Below are 5787 nucleotides of genomic sequence, written 5' to 3' on the forward strand. Positions count from 1 at the left end.
TTAATCTTATGTAAGACTCTGCTGTGAGACATTTGTTTTTTTAAAAAAGACAGAACAAGTTGCGTATCTCCACTTTGACTAAATTTAAGAGCGATGGCTAGTTTTATGTTATACTAAACCTGCCTTTATCCCACTAAGTCCATATTGTGCTATTTAGACTATTGAGAATACTTAGACAAACGGTGTCACTAACTGTACAACTACCCTCGTCTCAGGTTTTTGTCACTTAATGGAAAACCCTACACTTTAACTTGTCTTTTAACATTTTTTAAAAAAATATTAAAAACACTTACGTGTCCACATCTTGTATTTATGTGACTAGAATTCTGCGGTTTATCTCGCTGTCTGAGCTTGTTGTACTCAAAAATTCTCGCGCAGGTAACAGCATTAGAAGACAAAATTAAACAAGACAAAACCATTAAAGATATCAAGACAACTCTTGAAAAGATAGAAGATGAAATCAGCAAATTCAAGAAGTTGACTTTAGACAAAAAGATTTGGAAATTAAAGAAAGATGTGGAACAATATAAAGAAACTAAAACTTACCCATATCTGGTAGAAAGCTATTACGAAGATCTACAGAGAGCCAATCAAGGTAGAGGCTATAACGTAGGAAACAGGAAGAAACCTTATGTAAACTTCTCCAATTCCTCTAATGTGTCCACAAGTAGCGGCTCTGACAATGACCAAGCAGGACCACCACCCCAATTTTTTCGAGGACGAGGACAACGGGGCCGCAACAAAAACCAAGGACCACCCAGAATGAACACCAGGAACTGGCAGGGGCCTCCACCGACTTGGTAGTCCCCATATTCAACCTTAGCTCTCATGAACTCTCAGCCACGGAAATAAGTGTTCTATCCAAAGGGCTGTCCTTTGTGCCTACAACAAGAGCAAAATCTTTCGAGACTGAAATGGAACTCCAACAATTCTATAGAAAAATACGCCTTAAGTATTTTTTCAGGAACCCTACGTCCACTAGAAAAGAATCAACAACTACAGGTTTGAAACCTCCTTCAAAATTTACTCCAACTAATGCAATGGTCAGCCCAGCAATAGTGGCGTTCGAACAAAGAATTTCTTATGAAATCCAAGGAATTATCAACACTAAAAACAATTCCAGAGACAATCTCACAAGATCAGAAAGAGAGGCCCTCAAATCCCTACAGTTAAATGATTCTTTCGTAATCAAGCCAGCAGATAAGGGGGGAGGCATAGTCCTATGGGGAAAAGATGCATATGAAACAGAAGTCATGAAACATCTGAATGACAATACTTCATATAGGGCACTGGTACAGGACCCCACACCAAGGCTGCAAGATGAAATAGCCAGTCTTATGAAACATGCGATGGAAGAGGGTTGGATAGATCCGGAGGAGAAAGATTTTTTAGTCAATTTACATCCTACTACCCCGGCTTTCTATATCATACCCAAAATTCACAAAAACGACAAAACACCTCCAGGCAGACCAATCGTAGCGGCCATCAATTCAATTCTAGAGCCCCTCTCTATCTATTCGGATTGGTTTCTGAGACCCTTTGTGTCTAAAATGACGTCGTATGTAAAAGATACCACCAGTATGCTTAAGACTTTAGAAATGTTTCATCTAAATCCAACAGACATCTTGGTTACCTTGGATGTGGTAAGCCTGTACACAAGTATCCCACAAAACGATTGTTTAAGAGTGATGGCTAAGTATTTAGATAGACGCACTAGCACACTTGATAGTGTACCAACGGCATTTATTTTAGAATGCATTAGATTAGCCCTCACTGAAAATTTCTTTCTGTATAACGGACGTTATTACAATCAACTTAAAGGCACAAGCATGGGAGCAACTTTCGCCCCAGATTTGGCTAACCTATTTATGGACGACCTGGAACAATATTCTATTTTTGATTTAGCAAATCCTTTCTCAAAATCAATCATAACATGGCTACGATATATAGATGATGTCTTTATGATATGGAGAGATACACCAGACAATTTGGCACTTTTTCATAAATGGTTGAACACTCAAAACCCCAACATACAGTTCACCATTCACACAGACTTACACACCATTCCATTTTTGGACCTCGAAATACGAAAAACAAATACAGGAGATATAGCAACTAGTCTGTACAGAAAACCGACAGATAAAAACACTTTGCTTAATTATCACAGCTTTCACCCATTGGGTTTGAAAGAAGGCTTGCCATATGGGCAATTTCTGCGCGTACGCAGGAACTGCACACAAGTAGAGATGTACAAACAGCATGGAAAATCTTTAAAAAAAAGGCTACAAAACAGAGGGTACCCCAAAAAAACTGTCCAACAGGCATATAAAAGAGCATTACACATGAATAGAACTACATGCCTAGAACCGATTCAACGCAACAAAGAAGACAAAATCACATGTGTAAGCACATACAGCCCTATCAGTAGCCATCTCAGGAAAATCATTAAAAGACATTGGCACATGATCAAAACGGAAGATTTCAATCCCTCTATGCCCCGTTTTGCATTCAAAAGAGAACGCAATATCAAAGACTTTATAGTCCATACATACCCGAGACCCCCAAGGGCAATCACCACTCAAACCCAACTGTGGGGCTTACCACCGGTGATAGGTCATCATCGTTGCGGCAACTGTTCAGTATGCGCACAGACTATGACAATGAAAAGCATTCAACTTTGTAACACCACCATACATTTGAAGACCTTTACTAACTGCCTCACCAAATGGGCGATATATGCCATTAAATGCCCATGTGATTTAGTTTACATAGGCAAAACCAAACGACAGGTACGTCAAAGAATCTGCGAACACAAATCCTGTATTCGAAATAAAATAGACAATAAACCCCTGGTGGCTCATTATGTTAGTAAACAGCACAAATTTACAGAACTACTTTGGTGTGTGATCCAAGTGATCCAACCATCCCCCAGGGGCGGCAACATGGACCTCAACCTGTCCAGATGTGAGCAGAAATGGATATACAACCTTGACACTGTGAAACATGGCCTCAATATCGCCATAGAATGGAACACATTTCTTTAAAAATGAGTATAGAAACGTTGTCCCTTAGAACTAACGGTGATAGAAACAGCACTCTGTAGTATTACCACTCCGTATCAACAATGCCGAAGGGTGGATACCTAATAGAAACAGGTAAACAGCACCATCTAAAAAGCACATTCTAAAACTGTTTTTACAGTGCTAATATAGAAAATAAAATCGACTAATTAGCCCTCGAGACTGATGATGTATTATTAAAGCTACACATAGTGATAGTCCTAAATGAGTTTTCCCAACCCATTTGAGCGCACATATTCAAATTAGGCAAATCCAAGCAAAGCCCATTTCGCAAAACACATAGAAATATAACAAAAAATAAACGAATTTAGGTCACATTTTTTGTTTTAAACTACCAGTCCCAACTCCCGGAAGGCTTGTAATAATATTCCGGCGCCCACGTGATTGGAGCGTACATTTTGAAATTAGGCAAATCCAAGCAAAGCCCATGTCGTACAACACACAGAAATGCATCACAAGAACAAAAAATAAACGAATTTAGGTCACATTTCTGTTTTAAACTACCAGTCCCATCATCCTTCAGGCTTATAATAATATACCGGCGATCACGTGTTGGTAACCCTGAATCATGTGACCCTATAAAAATCAGACTTAGTTTCACTTCCAGCCGTGCTGCCCATGCCGAAGACAAGTCAGCTTTCTAGCGCATGCCCTTTGCGGACTAAAAGGTAAAATATGCTCTCGACTTCAGTGACTTTAACATGAAAATGTAATTAGCTTAATTCCTGCCTTTCGAACTTGTACGAGATAAAACAACCTGGGAGTGTAATCATTAAAAAGGGCACTACAGGTTTAAATAACCAAGCAAGGACTTTTTCCTTTACAAGCCTGCATTTAACAGCATGTCGGCTAGCGCGGCCACGAACAATGTGTAATGAATCATGATGAGATTGCAAACAGCTCCAGGGTGCATTTAACACCAACGGCATAAAAACTGACGGGCTGAGGCCTTGTAACAATGAGTTTTAAAACAATAATAGAAAAATGTGTTAAAATTACATGCCCCATAGCTCGACTAGAGCTTAATTTTACAAGCATTTTTTCAACTGGCTCATCATGCATTCAAATGCTGTCAGGCTAATTATGTTTCGTTTCCATTGCCATAGGAAACAAATCCATTCACGGCCTTTCAGTCCATCCTAAATCACCAGAAGGCACCTGGCAACATTCAACCAAGGCATTAACGACCATTTATGCAAAAACAGCTGATGCCAAATTGAAAGTCATCATTTCTCCTCATATCATCTAAGAGGTCAGCGACAAATTGTGGTATGTTCAAATAGTGGTCTAGAATTAACCACAGGTGCCATTTCTAAACAGTTGTTTTTAATTAACTACAGGCACCAACATCACAAAGCGCAACTTAAGTTACCTGCGCGAGAATTTTTGAGTACAACAAGCTCAGACAGCGAGATAAACCGCAGAATTCTAGTCACATAAATACAAGATGTGGACATGTAAGTGTTTTTAATATTTTTTTAAAAAATGTTAAAAGACACGTTAAAGTGTAGGGTTTTCCATTAAGTGACAAAAACCTGAGACGAGGGTAGTTGTACAGTTAGTGACACCGTTTGTCTAAGTATTCTCAATAGTCTAAATAGCACAATATGGACTTAGTGGGATAAAGGCAGGTTTAGTATAACATAAAACTAGCCATCGCTCTTAAATTTAGTCAAAGTGGAGATACGCAACTTGTTCTGTCTTTTTTAAAAAAACAAATGTCTCACAGCAGAGTCTTACATAAGATTAATATACGTATACTGATGTATGAAAAAATTATTTTGCAGACGTGTGTATGTACTAAAAGGGGATCAAGATTGATCAACTACAAAGCAATTGGTGTCCTGAAGATGGCCTTATACTTAGTCTGGTGACCACCGTTGACAAAAGTGGTATATCATAACGGGCCGAAACATATGTCGACTGTTTAAGGAAAATCAAATGTTTTTTCCCATGTCTAAATTGCATATTCAAACGGAAATGTTATGCCTACAAAGATTTATATTCACTTTAGAACTCCCCTGTTAGATGAGATGTATGTAGAATGAGTGATATGATTGAGTATCAATTTAAAAATGCTTTTTAAAGATGTTTTACAACTATTAAAGAGACAGAACCTTTGTTACAAGTTGGAGTGATTAGTGCAATTTTTCTCCCCCTGCGACTTCCTAACTAATGACATAGTTAGGTGGCCTTTAACTCTCACGTAAGAACCATACAAGACTAAAAGAGAGAGGTAGTCCATCTGTTTTTCACTTTTCTCCCTTATAGATTGTCCCTTCCTCCAGATGAGACCCCCCGTCAACAAAAAATAGGGATTACCCATTACTTAAAACCTCATATTAGCTGCAGCCAGGATGAGCTTGGTCTTCGCTTGACGATGTTGGAGGGCTGAATTGGCAAATACTTTCTTGCCCAAGGAGTCCAGAATCTTATCTTCCTTGGACAGAATCTGAACTGCAGCCGTTGAGGTCACAGAGGCCAAGGCTATCTCCTCAGAGGTGTGAAGCCTGTAACGGGCGTCATTTCTCTTATTGATATGCAGCCCGGTGTGGGGCTTATCCCAGACCTCACAGGCCTCAGCCAAAACGTACCTCTGGAGGAACAGGCCGGTATGCTCTTGTGGTGACAAGGTGAACGCTCCCGAAAGCACCCCTTCCTGTGGAGCAGGGGCCACAGGTACTGGAATGACGAGGAGGGCCATCAT

General features: G+C 39.5%; 1 long non-coding RNA gene across 1 annotated transcript; it reads left to right on the forward strand.

Annotated features, from left to right (window-relative positions):
- The first annotated feature begins 4198 nt into the window (after positions 1–4198).
- LOC138519532 (uncharacterized) lies at positions 4199–5229 on the forward strand. Its single transcript, XR_011282775.1, has 3 exons — positions 4199–4332; positions 4421–4537; positions 4868–5229. It is a non-coding gene; the product is annotated as an uncharacterized lncRNA (long non-coding RNA).
- The last annotated feature ends 558 nt before the right edge of the window (positions 5230–5787 follow it).

Source organism: Ambystoma mexicanum, chromosome 1p, assembly GCF_040938575.1.
Source record: "Ambystoma mexicanum isolate Mex_15411 chromosome 1p, UKY_AmexF1_1, whole genome shotgun sequence".
NCBI classification, from domain to species: Eukaryota; Metazoa; Chordata; class Amphibia; order Caudata; family Ambystomatidae; genus Ambystoma; species Ambystoma mexicanum.